This window comes from Amblyomma mixtum, chromosome 2 (genome assembly GCF_055824585.1).
Source record: "Amblyomma mixtum isolate Tamu chromosome 2, ASM5582458v1, whole genome shotgun sequence".
NCBI lineage: Eukaryota > Metazoa > Arthropoda > Arachnida > Ixodida > Ixodidae > Amblyomma > Amblyomma mixtum.
This window is the reverse complement of record NC_143013.1, coordinates 244,226,672-244,247,886: the sequence shown is the minus strand read 5'-3', so window position 1 is coordinate 244,247,886 and position 21,215 is coordinate 244,226,672. Positions and strand designations below refer to the sequence as shown.

At 46.4% G+C, this 21,215-nt stretch overlaps 1 protein-coding gene across 2 annotated transcripts in view; it reads right to left on the bottom strand.

Moving 5' to 3' along the window:
- LOC149363283 (protein ABHD15-like) overlaps nucleotides 1-21,215 on the bottom strand; it is a 172,724-nt gene that overhangs the window by 27,441 nt on the left and 124,068 nt on the right. The window contains exon 1 of one of the 2 annotated variants that reach the window (XM_089573430.1): nucleotides 20,343-20,897. The exons of the other annotated variant lie outside the window; for it this stretch is intronic. The gene's annotated coding sequence lies outside the window, so the exon portion shown is untranslated. Of the gene's footprint in view, nucleotides 1-20,342; nucleotides 20,898-21,215 lie in introns of those variants that run through there. 2 annotated transcript variants of the gene reach the window in all.

Below are 21,215 nucleotides of genomic sequence, written 5' to 3'. Positions count from 1 at the left end.
GTGCGTGCCTCTAGCCGTGCATAATAAAGAGGACCATAATAATGAGCGATGACTGCGTACAAACCTGTCCTTTTCAGAGCCGTGACTGGTTTGAAGCCGCTGTTGTACGGATATAACTGTCATGGTGGTTTGCGGGAAGAGGCAGTGATTCGCTTTTTTAAAGTTTTTTTTTCACTCAAAAGGATCTCCGCCACACTTGACGTTACGGTTTATAAAAAAGAGTCCGCATAGATAAAGAGGCTCATAGCAGCTCACCAACTCATTCCAAGAGGACGCTAGTGAAAAGACTGCGACGCTTCCCGAGACAGAGCTCACAGGTCTTGGAACTAAGTATGCAAAGCAGGGAGGCCTCTGTTTAATACATGTGCTCGACGTTGTTCATGGGATTGCAAACCGCCTGGCATATATATATATATATATATATATATATATATATTCCCTTCCTCGAAGGGAATACCATTCCCGAAACTGTTGGCGAAATAAACGTTAAAAGAACAGTCGCGTTTGTCGTAATACTGTACCTAAACTAGTAAACTGGGCCATTGGAACCCCTACTGAATACAATATATATATATATATATATATATATATATATATATATATATATATATATATATGCACTGGTCCTCAGTCGAAAGTCAGTAAAGCCTTGTTATTTTATACGCATGTGTCAGCCTGTTTATCAGAGTAATATGGGTATATAACGCGTGTTTAACCTAAGATGTTCGGCAATTTTAAAGGAGGATTTTTGAGTTAGAAGACCGCTTTTCTGAGCATATGTTTTTCAGCGGTGTAGCGCTTCAGAATACAGCTAAGACGTGCTAACTAGTAGGTTGGTTAAATAATACTGAATAGCTGGCTTTTTATCTTTTACTGTTACTCTGCTTATTTATCTCACGTAAATATATTTATTGAGAAGCGTGTAGCGCACCGTAATTAATATCTACATCCGTTTTTAGAATTTCGAAAACGCGATTACCATCGGCGCTGTGGCCCAACAAATTTTGGCTACCTTGACCAGTTATGTGCACTGGAGGGGTTGCTGTGCCTGCGAATTTCTCGGATGCACATTTAGTTTGGCGCGATGCAGTCAAAATTTGTTAGGCCACAGCGCTGAGAGCAGCCGCGTTTTCAAAATTCTACAAACAGATGCGGATATTACTGACGGTGGGCTACGCGCCTCACAATAAATAAAGGAGACCAACAGTCGTAGTTAAAAAGTTAACTATTCAAGACTAGTTAACCAGCCCACTAGTTAGCACGTCATAGCTGTATATTCTGATCAGCTAAACAACTGAAAATGCTATGCGCAAAAAAAGTGTTTTACAAACTTAAGAAGCCTGCTTTTTTTTTAAACATTGCAGAGCACCTTAAGTGAAACGCTCGGTATATGCATATATGTGTGCACCGTGATGTATAGAGGAGTTGCATATATGCATAGCGGGCAAGCAGCATTCGAAAGTCTCTGGCTGGACGGAAGGACTCCAGAATTTCCATTTATATATACTCCGAGAAGAATGCAAACAAGCCGATTTTTGTTTGGCACGTTCTGAAGGCACGTTAAAGGCATGTATATGAATATCGGGACATACTCATCGTGAGTATAGAAGCGACATCATAAAAACAGCGCCGAAAGATTGCATCGACAAAAGTTTTTCCTGGTCGTCTTCCGTGTCTACAACGAAGTTAAGTAAAAAAAAAAGTGCATGTGTTACGAGACTTCTATTTGGCAAAATGTGTTACAGAAAGTGCTTTTACTGGAGTATTTTGGGAGTGGGATTTCATTGGCAGCCTAAGGCTGGAAGTGCTTTTTCTTTACTTTTATTATTTCCTTGCTGACTACACAATATTCGATGCACTTCCAAAACAGAGACAGCAGGGAGGTTTATTTACAAGTAGCATAAAACATTATAATACTTGATATATTGGTTATGATTGTCACAGTAACGTTATGTGTTGTGAAATAACGTTAACCTAACGTTAAAATTCATCATATAACGTATTTGTGTGGCTCAGAACGTTGATACACCGTTTCAAAAAAACAAATTCCAAAGTTAGTAATAGATAATTAGTAAAACATTGTAATTTGGCATATAATGTATTTTTATGTTCGAAGCATTTATGTAATGTTTCATATATAACTGCAAATCAGCATTAGAAAGAAGCACAGGTGTAACATGTAATTGCAGTGCATATGAACCTTGTTGCAGCATTAAGAATTTATGCTCACCATTAAAACAGCGAGCAGTTATATTGGAGGCTAGGGAAAAACTCCTTCCTGGCATTGAAAGTATGTTTTACTAATGTTTGTGGAAGTGGCACATATTACATTAGGAAAACGTTACTTTAACATTAATATAATGTTCCTGACCATCACAAGCTTACTTCAAGCAAAAAATTTATCACTCTTCCAGGGCCTCTTTCACATTCGAGGTAGTAACAATGAACTTCAAGTGACAAATTTGCAGTTCAAGTTCTTGGTTTGTGACAGCCATAGATTATATACATCATCATCATCCTTATCACCATCAGCCCGACCACGCCCACTGCAGAAAAAGGCCTCTCCCATTTCTCTCCAATAACACTGTCCTTTACAAGCCGCGGCCACCATATCCCCACAAACTTCTTAATCTCATCCGCCTACCTCACTTTCTGCCGCCTCCTGCTACTCTTGCCTTCTCTTGGAATCCACTCCGTTACCCTTAAGAACCAGCGGTTACCTTGCCTTCGCATTACATGCCCTGCCCAAAGCCCATTTCTTCCTCTTGATTTCGACTAGGATGTGATTAACCTGCGCCTGTTTCCTCACCCGCTCCGCCCGCTTACGGTCTCTTGACGTTACACCATTTTTGTGTCCATAGCTCGTGTTGTCCTTAAGCTGAATCCTCTTCGTCAGCCTCCACGTTTCTGCCCCATAGGTGAGTACCGGTAAGATACAGCTGTTGTATACTTTTCTCTTGAGGGATATCAGGATTATACACAAACTGCCAAAACTATTTTAGAAAACTTCAGTAACTAACAACTGATCACTAACACTCCTAGGGGTGCTACTCACGCTTAGGATATGAGCATTCACTCGGGGTAACCACGCCCCAAACAGCACAGTCAATCAGACTAATATTGGAAAAGGGATGGTTTCACTCTGGTCCTTTGCAGGAACAGTTTTGCCACTACATTACCAATATTGGGCCGATTAGCTGTATTGCTTGCGACAGAACAGGTGAGTGCATTGGTGCGGAATGCCTTATAGTTGTCCTGTGTTACACTTCTATCTCGCGGCAGTAGTGTTCTTCACGCAGAGTTGATATAAGCTGCTGGCGTGCTTGTGCATAATGCCACAACTGCTTCGTCTGCTCCTTCAAAATTCTTATTTTAACTTTATTTTAAAGTTGTTGAATTGTTATTACAACCTATTGTTAGGGATACATTTTACCAACGCTAATTTGCGACATTCCACGGATGCTTTAAACATGACATTAAGAACAACGTATTCATAATTGACTGAGACAAAGAAGTAGCGTGAATTTAACATTCAGGTGCACCCTGGGTTTTGTATGATCAGAACAGAATGCGGGTCTTTCAGTATGCGATGACAGCTCACTACGATGAAAGTTTCCGCAGACCCGTAAAACACGAGGGTTCCAAAGATCGTGTGTTCTATGCCATTGCCAAGTAGTTGTATCTTAAATATGTAAACACCTAGCCTTTGGCCACTCAGAACGCGACGCTGCCAGAGCAAGGACGCCCACATAATTTTTGTGCGAAGCTTCTATAATAAACACGGGTTTCGAGTAAGCAGCAATCTGCTATTTACACATGCGAGATGAAACATTAGCTACTCGCCCCTTTTAATGCTTAATCTTTAAAAGAGAAGCACTTTTCGTGCAGCGTTATTTCCCACGGACGAACGCATTCGAGCTCCCGCTGAATAAAACATGCCTCCGCGCTTGCAGTTCCTTGCGTGCCGCTTTCCGTGTCAGGGCATAAAATTAATGAATAAAATAGCAGCAGTTGTGTATGCGTCGAGAATTACATCTTTTCTAATGCGATAGCTTTAGAAGGTTCATGAAGGCGAAAAAATTGGTATGGATTTAATGTAGTTAAGCCGAGTAGACGTGCGAAAGCAAATCATCTGTTTAGCCTGGTTAGCTCATGGTTTTGCTTTGATGGGCCTTCGGCACGTCTCACGGCGCTATCACACTCAGGTTAAGCTCTGATCAAGGTTAAGCTGATCTGATCTGTTCGTGTTGCAGATGGAAGTTGATGGAGACGGCGATGTGCAATGCACAGCGCGAGTGGTATGTTGCAGTTTAACGCGAGGTGTGTTCGGTGTATGTCTCCCGCAGTTTTGATGTGCTGGTGGAGTGCAGTGTACGAAGACATGAGAATGCGTCTGCATCGTGGAATAGTATGTGTACCTGAAGCATTTGGTAGCTGAGCAGGTTTGTTTTCTATGCAATAAAGAAAAAAAAAAACTACGGTAATGGCCTAGGTAAGGACGTGGAGGGGTATAATGAACTCGTTAACTTCGTCCGTTTGTGTTTTCGTGTGTATGTGCCTTTTAGCGCGAATTGATCAGAATGAACTCGTATTACACAGCCTGGTGCTTTGGGAATACACGCACTCAAATTTTCTTTTCGGCACTATGTCCATGCAGTAAAGAAAAAAATCTACGGCGATATCCTAGTGCTCTCACGCGGCACCGGTGAAACTGATTTGTTCGCGCCGTCGAGGGTTGGACTCCCACTCGTGGATATTTATTTGATTTTTTTAAAAACTTAATATGGCGTCGCTGTTGCTAGGCAACGGGTCAAGAAAGATCGAGACAAGTTCATGGCCGGTGTTGGTGAGCGTATGAATGCTTTCAGACCAAAACTGCACGGCGTCTGCGTCTGTGTGAAGCCTCGACCTGCCAGCTGTAGCAGATGGTAGATGGAGAGAAGGAGATACCCTCTCTACTCACAGGGGAGAGAAGGGAGAGGCCGGACTAGGAATGACTCAGCATAAATGATAAACGCAGCAATTACGAATAGAAATGAAATGAGAATAGAATAAGAACTGGAATAGAACATACTTGAAATGAATTCGAACTGGAATAGGCCGGTGCGTGAAGGACAATGGAACCAGAATTGAAATAGAATCATACTCAGTATAGACTGGCAAGCGAAAGAAAAATGCTAAGCATTTACCCCGCGCCAATCCAATTGATCGCCCCTAAATTTTTTACTCTCTCTACTCGCACACCCTTCACGTTTATGCGAGGTAACTATTGGTGGTAAACAAAATTTCAAGAGCGCGAGCATGCTTGCTTCAATATGTTAATATTGACTGATCCGCTAAAAATACTTTTCCGGACTCTGAAAATGCGAAGCAAGAAGGAAAAGGAAACAAAGCTATGGTACATTAAAACTTCTTGCTAGGGACGCCGATCACTCTACGGTCTTTTCTTGCACCACTCATTCTTTCTCTCTTCATTCTAAGCACGCAATGCGGTTGTAGTTCGGGTTGGACAATTTATGCCGCTTTTTTTGTTTCTTTTGTCACCCGCAATCTGCTGGACAAAAGCTACACCAGCAATCTGAGAAAATCTAGTCTTCATACCTTATAACTTTCCGCTACATTCCCTTCCACATTTCGCCGCATGCCTTATGTCCGTCTTCTCGACTTAAAAAAAAAAAAAAAACCTTCTCGATGATGTTAGGTCTTAAAACTCTGAAATGCTCGTCCCCACACCGTGGGTGTTTACCATTTTACAACGACAAAACATGAGCTTTTCGCTCTAGAGAGAAAAGACCACGACACTTCGAGTAAAGTCTCATAAGGGAAACGATATTTCGGGGCCGATTCAACGCTTTCTTCAGGATTGACTGGACGGGAGCAACAGGCGCGCCTCGATGTGCGCGCTCCCCTATAGGCGCGTTTCTCCGACATCAATCGCTCGTGTTAGCGAAGAATCGATAACACGAGCTTAAATGCCCGAAAATCTTCATCTAATGCTCAATATTAACTAAAGAAACTAAATAACAAAGGTAAATCAACGCAGCTTGGCAACCTCACGGGTTCCTGTAAATTTAATCGTAGAGCGCAAACTTTCTGAGCAAAACGGTTGCTGCTCAGTCACTGAGGGTCAAGCAGAATCAAGGCGAACGGTAATTCCGAAACAACCCTGGATACACGGAAAGAGACACTGTCTATGAATCACACCAAATTTTACTAGGGCGTTGCGGTACCGGGCTTGAGGTCAGGATTAACTGTTTCTACGGGAAGTAAGAAACGGACGTATACAGTGTGCGGAAAAGCGGGAGCGCGTATTCACCGGAAGAAGGAACTACGAATATCATGGCAACAGTACACTCGGAAGCCTTGTCTAAGCTGCTGGAATGGGACAGGGTCGGTCTACCTCGGCAAAGTTCAATTCACAGCCTTCATTTTGCGCGTAGTACGTGTCGGCAACGACTCGGGGTAGGAAGGAGGGAGGAAAGGGAAGTAACTTTGAAGGGAACGTAGACAGTGTATAGGGCCACGTCGCTGGAACGCGCTTGCGTCACCGTGCTGAAATTGAAAATTCCTTTGTTCCTACCCGCATTCGGTTCCGCCCGGAAAGAACGGGCGAGCGTTTTTTTTTTGTTTCTTTCTTTTGTCTCGCCGGGGACGCCATTCCCTGGTGAAATAATGCGCTGCCGCCACGAAAGACCCTGCGAATATGAAACTAAGCGCGCACGATCAGGCTGGTGAAGCAGACGGCGAATGCAAGATACTCCCAGTCTTGTCTCTCCTGCTAGGCTTTCTTTCTTTCTTTCCTTCCTTCTTTCTTTCTTTCTTTCTTTCTTTCTTTCTTTCTTCCTTTCTTTCTTTCTTTCTTTCTTTCTTTCCTTCCTTCTTTCCTTCTCTCTTTCTTTCTTTCTTTCTTTCCTTCTTTCCTTCTTTCTTCCTTTCTTTCCTTCTTTCTTTCTTTCTTTGTTCCTTTCTTTCTCTCTTTCTTTCTTTCTTTCTTTCTTTCTTCCTTTCTTTCTTTCTTCCTTTCTTTCTTTCTTTCTTTGTTCCTTTCTTTGTTTCTTTCTTTCTTCCTTTCTTTCTTTGTCTCTTTCCTTCTTTCTTTCTTTCTTTCTTCCTTCCTTTCTTTCTTTCTTCCCTTCTTTCTTTCCTTCTTTCTTTCCTTCTTCCTTTCTTCCCTTCTTTCTTTCCTTTCTTCCTTTCTTTCCTTCTTTCTTTCTTTCCTTCTTTCTTTCTTTCCTTCTTTCCTCCGCTCCTTCCTTCCTTCTTCCTTTCTTTCCTTCTTGTTTCTTTCCTTCTTTCTTTCTTTCTTTCTTTCTTTCTTTCTTTCTTTCTTTCTTTCTTTCTTTCTTTCTTTCTTCCTTTCTTTCTTTCTTTCTCTCTCTCTTTCTTTCTTTCTTTCTTCCTTCCTTTCCTTCTTCCTTCCTTTCTTTCCTTCCTTCTTTCTTTCTTAATTTCTTTCTTCCTTTCTTTCTTCCTGTCTTTCTACCTCCATTTCTTTCTTTCTTCCTTTTTTTCATTTCATTTTTTCATCTCTGTTGCTTCATCATTTCTTCTTTCCCTTTATCTCTCTTCTTCATGGCTTACATGTTTCATTCTTTTTCATTATCTCGAGCCTATGCCATTCCGTCACACTTGCGAAACCTAATGGCTAATTCCGCGAAAAGAAATTACGCGTTGCATCCACTCACTACCACGCTTTCCTCTTTAGTGAGTGCGCCGTCCAACACACGACACACCAAGATGTAGTAGCACTGCCGTTTCTTTTTTTTTCCTCCCTGACGCGTCATTCAGCTCTTGCGCCGTGTATACTTACCTAGCCTTCGCTGAATAAACGCATAACCAAAAAAAATACACACTTAAGCGAACGCCCGACGGTTCACACATGGTGTAAGCGGAAAGGGGGAGGGGGCATGCGAGCAAGCATTTATCGCCCGTGATCAAAATTGCCCGAGTCCGCGCATGCGCGGCGCCACTGCAGCGCCTGGCGTGTACCTAATTTTGAAACGGAGAGGGCTCGGATATAGCTTCTCGGTATAGAAAACGGGCTTGACGTGCGAGCAACAGAAGTAGCGTTATCGCTTGTCGCCGATCATTTTCGTTGTTGCAGAATTCGCTTTCGAAGGTGAAGCAAGTCTGGCCTTTGGCTCAAGCACACGTGTCTGATAAAAATGCCCCCTTACTATGAGCTTTCCGAGGACAGAACGGAATGTGCACAAAGTGGATTTCAAGAAAAGGGCAGAACCTTGCAAGACGGATGAACAAGACAAAAATAAAGCTAATAATGAACTTGTGCAGATGAGAACCGTAAGTTGTGAGGAGAAGCTGAGCGGGCACACAAGTAGAAGAAAGCGAAAGCAGAATCTTAATATCTGCGTGCTGTCTGCAGTTTTTTTTTATTTTCCAGTGAGACCGAAGCAGGTATTTGAATAGAACGCCCACGTAAAGCCTGGGAGAAGAGAGCAGGCGATGACAGTTAGGAAAAGCGCTTCTGCTCTTCTTTGCTCGCTACATATAGCATGCTTCATTAGACAGCTGTCTCAGCCCATATTGCTGGCGGTTTTCGTCATGCTGCAGCCGTTTTTGGCCCCATCGTATGAAACTAGGGGCCTCAAGCCCAAGTCGAGCGTAACTTGATCGATTCCTCCCGTCTGGACCATGACACACGTCAGGAACACATACTCCGTTTTCCCTAACTGTCCTAGGTATTTTGCACTTACTTCCGCAAGAGGACGGACTAACAAGCTCCTCAGGTTGTATTTTTAGCAGCGGCTTCGCAAGAGACCTGCCTATACCAGTCGTCCAGGTTGAATACTCAATAGGGTGGTCGATAAGTGTCGCGGTAGCTCAAGGTTCATTGAAACCACTAACAAAAGTGACTAATTAACTGCGTTGCCATCGAATTAGAATGAGCATTTGGTTGCGTTTGCAGAATAAACGAGAAAATGATTACAGGAACGGCCAAGACAATACTCGTCATCTTATACTGCTGCTCCCTTAAAACCAGAAACACACTTTGAGCAAATGTTTTTTATTGCGAAAGCAATACTACTTGCACTTTCAGCCTTTGCCGTGGCGCGGCGGTGCCACCATTGACCTTTAGTTGACCTCTGTGAGACGTCATCTGTGATGTCACGCCGAAGAGAAGGGCGACCGACTCGCGCCGTCGGAAGCCGCGGCGGTGCCAGCACCGGCGCCTAACTCCTGCGCTCTCCGCTAGGAGCGCGATTGTGGCGTTACGCTGAAGAGATGAGGCTCGACTCACGTCGCTAGAAAGCAGTAGCTGTGCCAACCACCAGCGGCTTAACATTGCTTCGCGGCGATGCCGCCTACCACTAGGGAAGCTCGTCGTAATGCGCGTAAAAGAGAGTGGCGAGCTAAAGAGACAGAGGAAGAGCGTGAAACAAGACTCGCTAAGCGACGTGCCCAGTATGCGGCTCGGCGAGAACGTGCGAGCTCTTCTGTGGATGATGGGACTGATTCGCTCAGTGTTGTCGACAGTGAAGATGGAGCCAGCTGTAGTCTTAGCAGTGACGAACGTTGGAACTTGACTAAACGACTTCGACGAGCCCATGAAACCCAGGAAGAACGACAGGAGCGGCTTCAGAAGGAACGCCCATCGCGGATTAAATATAACGAACGCAAGAGGAAAAGACGTGCTTTCGCAATTTCCCGGCTTAACCAAGTTGAGCCACAGCCATTTTTGTTTCGATCTTTAGTATTAACGCTGCCATTTCTGGTACTTGCAGAGTATCACAGAAACAGCTATATGTCCACACCGTTAAAGTAGATGTGACTGGGGCTCAAGGAAGCGCAAAAGCACACCTTTACCAGCTTTCTCTGCTGAACAGTTTAATCGACGCGTCACACATTGGGTATGTAAGAGAGAGAGAGAACTCACTTGACGCGGAATAAGTAATGGGGGTGATTATGAACACATTTATAACTGAGGAACAGCGCAGACGTTGCCGCCGCATGACCTTACACTCAGATTACGTTCGAAGAAGGAGAACTCAGCTAACTCTAGCCGGAGGAAAGTCTCTGAAAACCCCGTGTGACACTTACGAGCAGTGAATTAGGTACTCTTATGGAAGGTCTGAGCAGCGAAAAGTGGGCTCATGCACGGTACTGCTTGGCTTTCGAACTCGATTACAACGCATTAATTTATTGAATTGAACTGGATAAAGTTGCTCACGGCAACTTGACTAGCCTAAAGCTCGGTTTAGCGACAGCAGTGAAGCAAAAAGTACTAGTTCAAAACCAACGATTTATTAATTCATTCATTCGGCAGAGCGCTCACTTAGTCACTGTCTCATCCACTAACTACCCGCATCAAATCCCTAAGCGACTTCAGCTGTACAAGAAAGTGGACATTATACGGTCCTTTCTCTAAACGGAAGAGCTAGAACATCCACCGTGCTCAGCAAAGTCAGCTTCCCTCGAGGATTTCGAATCCTTGTAGTTCCTTACGGTAGAAATAATGAAGCCCTTTCAATGCCCATAATAGCGTCTCCGACATCCTGAGCCGAAGGGAAACGATGGCACTACGGCAGAATAGCGGGACGCACTCTTCCGGGCGCTTCTCGCAATCGCAAGAATCTCCTTTCCGTGGCAGGTGGAAGGCTTCTTTAAGCGGCACTACAGTCAGCGTGATTGCGAGGCGGCCCAATGGGCTATGTCACCGTGTAGGGATAATGCGCCGTTTCGACGACGAGACACCGCGGATAACAGGTTACAACGGAAACGCGTCGGGGACTGCGTGCAATAGCTTAATGGACGTTTCGTAAAGTGGAGTCTCAGCAGAGCTCGGAGGAAACGGCAGCGTCATTTGGCAGAAAAGCGAAAAGGCGTACGTGCCGCCACTTTCGGGCCCTAACCTTGTCATTTATACTGGAGTCAGCAGGGGATACCCTGCGCTGAAGCCCTGAAATTGCACTTTGGGCGAAGCCTGTCCATCGTGAGAGCACGGTGTGCACCCCACCCTTAACTAGCTGTAGTCGGATACAAGTTTTTTGTTTGGTTTGGTTTATGGGGGCTTATGGGGGAGTTAATGGAGAATACCTGAGTAATTTGCGATTCGCTGATGACATTGCCTTGCTAAGCCACTCAGGACGAGAACTGCAAAGCATGATCAATCAATTAGACAGGCAGAGCAGAACGGTGAGGCTAAGAATTAACGTGCAGAAAACCAAAGTAATGTTCAACAGCCCAGCAAGGGAACAGCAGTTCGCAGTTGGTAGCGAGGTGCTGGAAGTAGTAAGAGAATATGTCTACTTAGGGCAGGTAGTGCCCGCATATCTGGATCATGAGAGGGAAATAACTAGAAGAATAAGAATGGGGTGGAGCGCATATGGCAGGTTTTCTCAGATCATGAATGGTAGCTTACCAATATCCCTGAAAAGAAAAGTATACAACAGCTGTATCCTACCGGTACTCACCTATGGGGCAGAAACGTGGAGGCTAACAAATAGGGTTAAGCTTAAGTTAAGAACAACGCAGAGAGTTATGGAAAGGAAAATGATAGGTGTAACGTTAAGAGATCGGAAGAGGGCGGAGTGGGTGAGAGAACAAACGCGGGTTAATGACATCTTAGTTGAAATCAAGAGGAAGAAATGGGCTTGGGCAGGACATGTAATGCGAAGGCAAGATAACCGCTGGTCCTTAAGGGTAACGGAGTGGATTTCAAGAGAAAGCAAACGTAGCAGGGGACGGCAGAAAGTTAGGTGGGCGGATGAGATTAAGAAGTTTGCGGGGATACAGTGGCGGCAACTGACGAAGGACAGGGTTAATTGGAGAGACATGGGAGAGGCCTTTGGCCTGCAGTGGGTGTAGTCAGGCTGATGATGATGATGATGATGATGATGGGGGCTTAAAATCCCAAAGCGACTTAGGCTATGGGGGACGCCGTATAGTGAAGGTCTCCGGAAATTTTGATCGCCTGGGGTTCTTTAACGTGCACTGACATCGCACAGTACACGGGCCTCTAGAATTTCGCCTCCATCGGAATTCGACCGCCGCGGCCGGGATCGAAACCGCGAAAGTGGCGGCACCTAGTCGGATAGAAGTCAAGAAAAAAGCTGCTTTTCCCTGTCAAAGAACCACCTTCCAGCCAATGGCGTCGGCCGATTCTCATGAACCTCAGCGTGAGAATCCAAGGAGTGGTTACAATGCAAGAAGGGTATTATCTCGGACGATGCAAGCAGGGAACTATCCCCTTTCATTTGCCACCGCCTGCATTGTCACGCTAGCAGGTTAATGTGAATCGGCCGACGCCGTTGGCTGGGAGGGGCTCCTTGACGGGGAAAAGCCGCTTTTTTCTTGACTTATACCCGACTATAGCTCGTCGAAAAGAAGCAAAAACCGCACGGAAGTGTTCAGGTGCAGGTAACACCTTTTACGCTACTCGCATTTTGCTTCTCAGTTTGTTTACGTGGTTAGAAGGAGAGACACTGGTACATAAATGCTCAGCGTATCGTAAAGTTACGAGGCGTATTTCTTCAGAGTTTGGCATAATATGTACAGTCGGGGAGAAAAGTCTCTGGACCACGCGATCACAAAACGAATCCGATAGTTCTATTATTAACCGCCGGCTAGACTACAGACTTGTGCAAGTAAAAGAAAAGGATTGTGACTTTCATATCCACATGTGCGGTCATCAGCAGGTGGCAAATAATAGACCTATACGCTTCGTTTGCGGATCACGTGGTCCAGACACTTTTGTCTCCTACTGTAGAAACCTTTCAATGGTTCGCAGACTTCCTTGGTAAGGCTCATACAAATATTTCAACGGTGCGTACCCTACCTTTGAAAGGTTTGCAGAGTACAAATCTTAAAAAGGTTCGCTGTACTGAGAGACCAACCTCTCAAGGCTTTGTACGCCCAAACTACTGAATTACTTCGATGTGTTTCACAGCGGTTGTTTTATGAATAAATCATTGAGGCGAAACGGCTGAGTTGCTTGATCACGTTTAGGCTCTAGGCACTGCAAAGAGACGTTACGAAACGTTTCAATCACGTGCCATTCTGCGTCCTTTGGAAATAGATAACCCATGACCACACAAAGAAAGGCATTGAATGACAAAGAAAGCCGTTGATGAGCACACGAAGCTCCCCGCATAATTTATTAACCAGCGATCGGGGTATACCACCCTTTGTGATGAAACACGTGACGCAATGCATCGTTGTTGCGCTGTATAGACCGACATTATGCCGCATGCAGTTCCCAAATGCGTCTGTCCACCACGGAATCGCATTGCTTAGCTATTGTTCGTCGAAGCACATCTCCCCATAGGAGTTGTCGGGATTGCGCGTTCTGGGAACCAACATGCGGAAAGCCGTGCCTTGTCCCGGCGGTGAAGCCACGACGTTTCGAGGTTTATGACGTTGCGAGGTGAAGCCGGTGCAACCTCTCATCTGTTAGCGCGTCGATTCAAATGCACCGAGTCAGAATCCGCTTTCGAAACGCCTGTTTTTCTCACCCCACTCTGAACGAGCGTCCTTGTCAACGGCAGGACATGGAATATTCATCGTTAGGAGCCGCTCTGTCGCTCCAAGTGTTTTGAAAGGGTCTTGCAGAAAGCCGCCGCTGCACGTTCTTCGCCCTTTCGTAAGTGTTGTGCAGGTCTGAGATGCGTTATGTTGGCATGAACTATGTCTGGGATTACTCCGTTATCCGCTCCACAGGGTACATTTTATTGCTATACTGATACTGCACAGGAGTTTGCCTCTTGTTGTACGTTGGCAACTCTCGTTCCTTCAGGCAACTTATGGGAGACAACGCATTGTTACTCCTGAAGAACTATCCGCCAACAGTACGAGGCACAAGCTTCGCAAGCCCAAAGCTGTGATTGCTAGTAGGCGCATTTGAGAATTCCTCAAGCGAGACTTTTTAAGCGCAGGGAATGTTGAAGGGGGTACGGACACAAAGATTTTGGGTGTGTTTTTAGGCCATGAGAGAGGCCTACGGGCCTAGCAATCATGAAAATGGGCTCAAAACACTAGTGCGCAGCGTTAATAACCAACTGCCAATGTTTTTGTGCCGGCAGTTTAGGCCTCGGACGGCGTCAGCAGGAAGTGCACCATGTCGTCACGGTCGACCGTCCAAACTGCATGGACTCCCACAATACTGATGACGGCGGAGTCGCCGACAAGCACTGGTTGTTCCCGAGAATAACCGATGGGTTAGACGACGGTACAATAATTGAGGCAAGTGCATCCTGACGTCACTCTATGTGGGTGGAAGTTAACATTTAAAATCATATTAAATACGGCTACACTCAACGACTCTAACTAAGGCTTGGCAGAAGGCATCTCTTTGAACCCAATAATATATATATATATATATATATATATATATATATATATATATATATGTGTGTGTGTGTGTGTGTGTGTGTGTGTGTGTGTGTGTGTGTGTGTGTGTGTTTTGTGTCAGTACCCATTTCGAAATAGTAGAGAGTTTTAGTATAGCGTTAGCGCGATAGCGGACCTAAGGGAAATTACGTTAGCGTGCCGCAAGCAACTTATCCCCACAGACAGTTTTAGTATAGCGTTCTGAAAACGTTAAACGCCACCTGCTTGACATGGATGCGAACGGTCCTTCTAAAATGGTCGACACTGTCGCTACCTTGCCAAAATATAATATTTTCGAGCTTTTAAACGAATTATTACTGTAGTGCTTATTTTCGTCTGCAAAATGACCCCGAAATTTAAATAAAATGAAAAAACAAACGTAAGGCAGTGGCGCTATCTAGTCAAGGCTATGTTAACTACAAGCCGTTCGAGCAAGAATATTTGCCATCACTTGACGTGTAATGTCAAAAAAACTATTTAAGTTTAATATAAACTCGCTTTACATCATTTAAGTCCATAAAACACTGCGAAAAAGCTCCATATCTATTTTTGTTTCGTTCCGGACGTTTGTGTTAGGTTTCGGCTGCCTTTCGGGCAGTTGCAGACGGTAACAGTGCAGCTGGAGGTCCCATTAGGCTTGCGCGCTCCAGAATCGAGAGCGTAGCTCAAAAACTGAACGGAATGGCAGCTTATACTTTATCGTCGAAGCAAGGTAAGTCATAGCGAAAAGCAACTACACCAGTAGTTGCCGGTAAACGTGCCGACCGCAATCGCAAGGACTGCTGAATCGGCTGAAGCGGGCGGCTCTCGCTTGGGAGGACGCCGCCATGTTTTCCCGCTAAACACGCAAAAGCCGCACCGCTAACTTCTGAAAATTGCGTGCGTCCGCTAACGCTATTTTCCCGTTAGCGTTCTGCGCATGCGCACTCTGGACCCGCTATTCCGCTATGCACGCAATTACGCAAAGCCCGCAATACTAAAACTCTCTAGTATCCTAGGAAGACACAATCTGAAGAAGATATGACTCCCCAATTCGACAACCATACCGGTGCAAAAGACGGGAGAAGCTTGAATTTGTAAAGCGCCTGTCGCTTAGTCTCGCGTTACTTTATAATAGCAAAGAGCCCTTATCAGCGCCACAGGATTTAAGCTGGGCATCATGTACATGATTGCGTTCAGGTGATCTACTCGATCCTGTGCTGAAGCTAGTCGCGAGATCGTGTTCTGTTATAAGCTAGTACTGAGCTTTTAATTGGCCTTGCAGTGCCATCTGAGACGTGCCTATGAACACGTGCTCATGAAAACCATCTCTTTGAGCCAAGGGGTAAACTGGACGAAATGTCCATTGCCCGCAGAATAAAATATCTTGTTTCCCCGCATATGCAATACCTCTCTGTTTATTCTCTCTCTCTCTCTCGGTTTGTAAGGATATTGAAAGCGGACAAACCAGCAGAAATTAATAAAGTAGTTTTTTTGAATAAAGTAACTTTAATTTCAAGTTATGTTCTTGAAACTTTTTGAACGCACGGCCGCAGGCACCTTCTGCAAGAGGCTTTCACAGATTTGTTTGGTACTTTACAGAAAGTTCGAAATAAGTGGCACCTTTCGTCTGCTGTTCAGCTTTCGTACGGCGCCAGCCTTGCCAGGAATCTAGCTCGACAGGCAGTGAATAAATTAATTGCATCGCGGTCACCGATACAGAGGCACATAAGAGATGCGGTATCAAGTCTGATCCAGGCCCGAGTTTCGAACAGAGATCAGAAGAGTCCTTGCTGTGCTGAACGAACTGAGTCGGGTCGTTCCGTGATCGTGCTGCACAAAGCAGCGCAAACAATGATCCCGTGTTTACACTTTCATACCTAGGTAAACACAGAAGCAAACACGCGTGTTTGGATTTGACCGTGCTTATACGTCAGTGGCTGTGGGTAAACATATAGCGCGTATTTGCACAATGATCTCGTTCGTGCAAATTTCTCAGAATAGTGCCCCCCCCCCCTCCTCCGGCCTCCTCCATGCTCTGTGGGAGGGTATGTGCAATGTGCCCTAACGTTATGTCAACGCGAAGAAGTTATGATTTGCGAAATGCGCCCCAGCGGCAAATACGGGCGCAGGAACGTCCCTAACTTCAACTGAATAATGCGGGTCCAGCGATCACACACACGGGGAGCCACTAAAGATAAAACATGATTAAGTTGCGTGCAGTACAGGACTACGGTTACGCGTTTAAAAGCTCATCAACAAACCTTGCGTATTTTCATGTCCTACGAGTATACTGCTCTTTAAAGTGGTCCATTGCACGGCATCACAGATTGTAAAAAGTGTAGTCACAGTACTGCCACTGGTCGCGAATTCGTTACTCTATAGATGGTTTAGCGCCAGTTCTTTTAAGTACATCGCAGAAGCGGAGAACACAAAGAGAACATGTATCCGACAGCAGAAGCGTGACATAGTTTACTGCCCTGGATCCGCACCGTCTGCATAGCGCTTCGAACTATTTTCTATTATTTTTTATCTTGCAGTCACCGGGCACTACTGTTCATTCCATCTTTCAGTGTTTGTGAGCTAACGAACAGCCGCTGGCATCTCAGGTGACACGGAGAGTGTCTTGTAAAACAATGTGCTGTTAGTGTAAGGAAAGAAATAAAATATCTGTCTTAATAAGTATTCACATAAAAGCATGCTAATGACCAATTCTTCGCGGCGCGTAATCAACTATACCTAACACATTTTTAACCTGCTTAACCTACATTTTTAACCTGCATTCTGCTTTTGCTTAACTGTGTCCTGCATCGAGAGGCAGAGGGGAAAGAAATATTTAACTGAAAGCAGAGGGCACTTTCCCCAGTGCGCAGAAAAAATTATTTGGAGAATAGATTCGCCTTGGTAGCTCAGTGGCTTTGGCGTTCAGCTGCTGATCCTAAGGTGGCGGGGGTTCGATCTCAGCCGCGGCCGCCGCATTCCCTTGGCGGCAAAATGCAGACACCCGCGTGCTGTGGGATGTCAGCGCACGTTAAAGAACCAGGGGTGGACGAAATTAACCACGGACATCTCCGGCGTCTTCGGTCGCATCCGGAAAGCACGTAACCGGACCCGACATGAATCCTTATTACTGCATGATCAGCACAATAACGCTTGCTGTGGCGGCTGTCGTGGTCCCACCTAGCTCTTCTGTACGCGGAAAAGTGTTGCAGGATGTAATTAATTGTAACTAATGATGCGTAATGAGCCCTTTCGGAGCCTACAATTCAGCGAGTACTAAAACCGTTACGATCTACTGCTGATTGAATCCAAAGTGCAATGCAGACTTTTGCGATCGGACCGATGATTTAGATTGCAGTATTTTGCGAGAGGAAGTGAAGGACACAACAAAACATCCTGATGGACCCCCAAGCACCGATGACGCGACGTCGATTACAAGCAGTTAGGTGACGTCAAAGCCAGCTGCACTGACCAGTGGACGGCGCATGGTTAAATTCGTTCGCACGAGCCACACATACCTGTGTCGCGTATAAAACTAGAGAGGGCGAATCACGATTAGTTATTAAACTGTACTAAGTGTACAGTAAATTTCAGGTTCTTCTACTCTCCTTCCTCGCACCAGAGGTGCCCCGTCAGAGACGGTCTTGTGATCAGTTGACACGCAGGGATAAAAAAGGCAATAACTGAAGATTTATATACAAATATTTACAGAATATACAAGTTAGATGCAACGGCAAAAAGAGATAAAACATCAAAAAGGCGGAACTGGCTTATACTAGGGGAGGCCCCTACTCGGCGTTGCCGAAGATGCATAGCATCTCTCCTTAGCGCAGAACACCGCTTCCGGCTCCGGGGCCCGGTTTTAAAGCCTTAAAGGCCCGGCCCACATTTGGTCGCTTCCAATCATGTTGCACTGCTGACATGATTGGTTTACCAAGAGCATGGCCAGCGCTCCAGGTTCCGCAGGGCAAAACGCCCTTTCCACAAAAAAAAAAAAACGCACGGTCGTGCCAGCACGTGCGGAGTCGGAACATTCTCTCCGCCACAAAATAAAATAAAAACAAACACAAATATACATTCATGCCAGCACGTGTGCGAATCGGTACCGCGGGACGGTGGACACCCGTAGTCCCCGGCGCGTTCGCGAGCGGTCGCGTTCCAAGAAAGGAGACGCTCCGCTTTGAGCGCCCCTAGCCGCGTTCCAATGACCCCACGTACACTGCCGATCCCTTACACGCCCTTCTCAAGATTCTACAAAGGGCTCAAATGCCACTTTTAGAATTACAAACAAAAGGGATCGGTGTCTGACACGAAACTACCCTTCGGGTGACATAACATAAACAAAACGTACACATTCAAATGCGCGTTTCACACCTGTAAAACCAGCGCATTCACCGAAGTCCAAGCTGTCGCGCTGCGACCAGTTGCACCAACAAAACCAAAAACAACAAAATGCACACGGGCACCAACACAACATCACGCAAAATGCACACTTAAATACGCACAGTGGCATGCCTGCCGTGCGCCGTAACACAGCGTCCAAGTTGGTGCGTTGCACCCAGTTCACCAGCATGCACACCCGCGTCCTGCTCGACACACACACCGACACTCGCAACTAGAGCGTTCAGTAGCACTCGCACGACGTCCGTAAGTGGCCACATGAGGCTCCTTAGTCGCACCGAGCGTCCTTGTGTGCGTTCGAGCCACTACGCGTCTCAACACAACGCCTAACTGCCACTCGGCTCATTAGGCTGGTGCCACAGCGGGGCAAGAATTCAAAAATGCTGCCCTCCAGGATCGAAAACAACGTCCTGATCCTCGATAAGTCCAAATCTTTGACCATGCGACGCCCCTAAGGGAACGCTCTCTCCGGCGCACCAGTACGAACAGCGTACTGCGTAAGGAACATTAGCCTTGTCCAGTCTAACTATAACAGTGCGGCCGGCTTTGCTACATCTAATTTGACATACCGCAGCCCGGAGCGTACTGTTCCTCGAACCGACTTTCAATTTGAAAGCCACGCCCCTGCCTCCTGTTGCTTCGCCTCGCTTGGAGCCATTTGCCCCGTTCCTGCACGGGCATGCAATGAAATTTACGCTCCCTGTATTATAGGCGCTTGCCGATTTCGTGGCATCATATAACTCTGAGGCTACCTGCGCTCTTTCGCAGCCACTTAATCCTAATTTGCCTTGTGGCAAGTCGCCACGAATTTCCCTGTCCTCAAATGAAAGGACTTTGCCATCAATAGTGCTACGTGGCGCTTCATGCCACATGCCTTGCACAGTGTGCCGTTGCGGCAACGTTTGACCTCCTCCTATCCCTAGCTCGCCAGTCTGACGTCTGTCGTCGCTGGTCGTTTCACGCTGAACCGACTGCTCTTTTTCGCAGCCCGCTTGAGACCGCGTTTTTGGAATTAGAGTGATTTCCAACAATCCTGAACTCGCGTCCGCGTCCCTGGTGTCATTTGGGGTAGAGCTAACTTGCGCAGCTGGATCGTCGGAGTGCGCGTTCACCGCCTCTAACACCGCGACGCTGCGTTCCGTCAGGATACTTTCTTCACGAGAGATTCCAGTTTCGCGGAAAGCTGGCTCTCTTTTTACTTCTCTCTGGCTGTTTTCTTTTCCTGTGCTTGACAGGCATATGCCTTTGCCTTCCAGCACTGGCGACCTCTCTGCTCGGGACTCGGAGCAGTTCTCCCTGGCTAGTTGGCTAGCTCTCCTAGACTCCTTGATCTTAGAAATCTGGAGCTCTACCTGCTGGCGTCTGGCTTCGATTACCTTCAAGACATACTTAACCTCCTGAGGTTCTTCCTCACGAAGCAGCGCCTTTCCGCCATTCACTTTCGCGAGTTGAGCCTGAAGGTCCGCTAAGCGCGCCTTCGCTAACTCAACCTGGTACCTCACATCGAGTGAGGGCCGGCATGGATAGCCCTCCATACCGCCGTCTGTACTCCTCAACTGTCCTACCGGCTCGAACACATGCACAGGGACGCTAACAATGCGACGAAGGAAACTCACAGTTTCGATGTGTCGATCCGCATTGCCAGCTCCTTGGTGTCGCAGTCCACCGCCACGTTCACCGGACGTTGCGATGAGCTGTCGCACCCCGCTGGTCCTGTGCACGTTGTCGTCACTTGTTGCGACCCGCCGGTGAACGTCGAGTTCTAGACGCGCTGCCTTCCTTGACCGGATGCAGTCTCGCGTCGCTGGACTTCTGCCGTGATCGTTGCGTCCTTGCCGCCGTCTCTCCGCAGGTCCTTTCTCGAACGCTGCTGTTGCCTGATCGTCGCCTTTCTCCCTGAATCTTCTTCCTGCGCCGTCTTCCGATGGCCGCAGGATCCTCGTCGACTGCGCCAGTAAATTTCAGGTTCTTCTACTCTCCTTCCTCGCACCAGAGGTGCCCCGTCAGAGACGGTCTTGTGATCAGTTGACACGCAGGGATAAAAAAGGCAATAACTGAAGATTTATATACAAATATTTACAGAATATACAAGTTAGATGCAACGGCAAAAAGAGACAAAACATCAAAAAGGCGGAACTGGCTTATACTAGGGGAGGCCCCTACTCGGCGTTGCCGAAGATGCATAGCATCTCTCCTTAGCGCAGAACCCCGCTTCCGGCTCCGGGGCCCGGTTTTAAAGCCTTAAAGGCCCGGCCCACATTTGGTCGCTTCCAATCATGTTGCACTGCTCACATGATTGGTTTACCAAGAGCATGGCCAGCCCTCCAGGTTCCGCAGGGCAAAACGCCCTTTCCACAAAAAAAAAACGCACGGTCGTGCCAGCACGTGCGGAGTCGGAACATTCTCTCCGCCACAAAATAAAATAAAAACAAACACAAATATACATTCATGCCAGCACGTGTGCGAATCGGTACCGCGGGACGGTGGAC